This window comes from Bos grunniens, chromosome 8 (genome assembly GCF_055505025.1).
Source record: "Bos grunniens cultivar Pamir isolate PY7600 chromosome 8, Bosgru_T2T1.0, whole genome shotgun sequence".
NCBI classification, from domain to species: Eukaryota; Metazoa; Chordata; class Mammalia; order Artiodactyla; family Bovidae; genus Bos; species Bos grunniens.
Window position 1 is genome coordinate 101,594,301 of NC_141172.1, and position 1,688 is coordinate 101,595,988.

The following is a 1,688-nucleotide window of genomic DNA, read 5'->3' on the forward strand; positions in this document are numbered from 1 at the left end:
CCTACGCATTCCAGAGCCATCTTGTAAAGACAGTCAGGTAACTCTGTACTGGCAATGAATCACATTTCCGTGGCCAGATGAAGCTCTGGGAAGCCTGCAGGGTTAGCTAGAGAAGTCTGGAGTGGGGAGCTCTGGAAAACATCTACTTCATTGTGAGGGTCTTTACAACCAGAGCTGATATGAATCTGTCAGCAGATAGTTCATCTGAGCTCTTTGCCCAGATTTTAAGCACCTGGTAAATGGTCAATAAAAATAAGCATAAAATTAAGGGCAAAAGGACCAAATAATTAGAATTTTATAAGAGAAAATTGCCTTTCTAAGCAACTTTTCATCAAACAGGAAAATTTTCCAAAGTAACAAGTTTAAAAGTGCTATTGACAAAAAGAGGCATATCAGTATATGATTTAGAGAAATGGGTGGAGCTATGAGAAACAGTATTTCTTAAAGTATAGTCTGTATAGACCAGAATCAGCATCACTAGGATGTTGTTTTAAGAAATACAGATTCCAGACACCATCATCCCTAAATCAGACTCTCTTAGGTGGGTCTAGAAAGTTGCATCTTAACAAACTCACTGGTGGTTCTTAGGCACCAGCTCCACCATCTGTATTACATTCCCTGCTGCAGAGGGTCTCCACGCTTTCAAGCTAGGAGTTTCTACATGGAAAGACGAAACAATCCTCTCACTTACCCACAAGCTTCTCTGCTGTTTCTGGGGTAAGTTCTAATTTCTTGTTTGCAAAAGGCCTCCAGTGGACCTTCTGGCTTTTGCTTTCTCCTGGGACATCACTGGCTAAATTCAACTGTGCACACAATTTTGCCTCTGTTGGCGATAGCGCCTTCTCAGTTGCCCCTCTTGTTGGAGGCGGCCCACTGTGGCTTTCTACATGTCACTCTGAATGCCCTCTGAAACCCTCCTTTGTCCTCATCAGCCGTCCACTTCAGAAGTGGTGGTGTTATTTTGAGGCAGGGTTTGGGATGTCATATAAAATAAAGCTATGATTGTATGAAAAACCAGAAGAGGATAAGCAGCTAACACAAACATGAATAAGGCCTAAGCACATGCTGTACCAGGGGAGGGAAAGAGAGAATGCTTTGCTGTGACTCTGCTTTGTTTCTGAGGTCTGGGTGCTCATGGAAAGCCCTGAGACTTGCTATGACGTTTCAGGATTCAGGCGTACTTACCGAATTCTGGGGCCTAAGGCCCTGTCTTCTGCAAGGTTCCAGCCTAAGTGCCTGGGAGTCCTTATGGACAGGGATTAGGGGCCTGGGAGGTGGGGGAAGGCCCCATGCTGTGTTCTTGGGTTCTGCGGGCACCTCCCCTATGCACACACATCCAGTGCATTTTCCTCAGAGCTGAGCCCTAGAAACCCAAGCTTCCTTCCATAAATTCCAGTCAACAGTACAACCTTTCGCTCCGACACAGACACTTCACATTTCCTCCTTGCCACCATGTTGCTCTGAAAAACTTTTAGTAGAAGCACAGGCGCATAGTCCGGGACACTGGCTCTATTTCAGTGACAGTTTTCCACCACAAAGAACACTGAAATACAACAGGAAATGGTAAGTATGAATAGGCCGTCCTGGGCTAAATTTGAATGGTGGAAACTGTATTCTAAAATGTTTTCCATAGAAGTTCACTTTCTTTAGTTTTGATGACTACCCACTGGATCATTGTGGCCACAAGC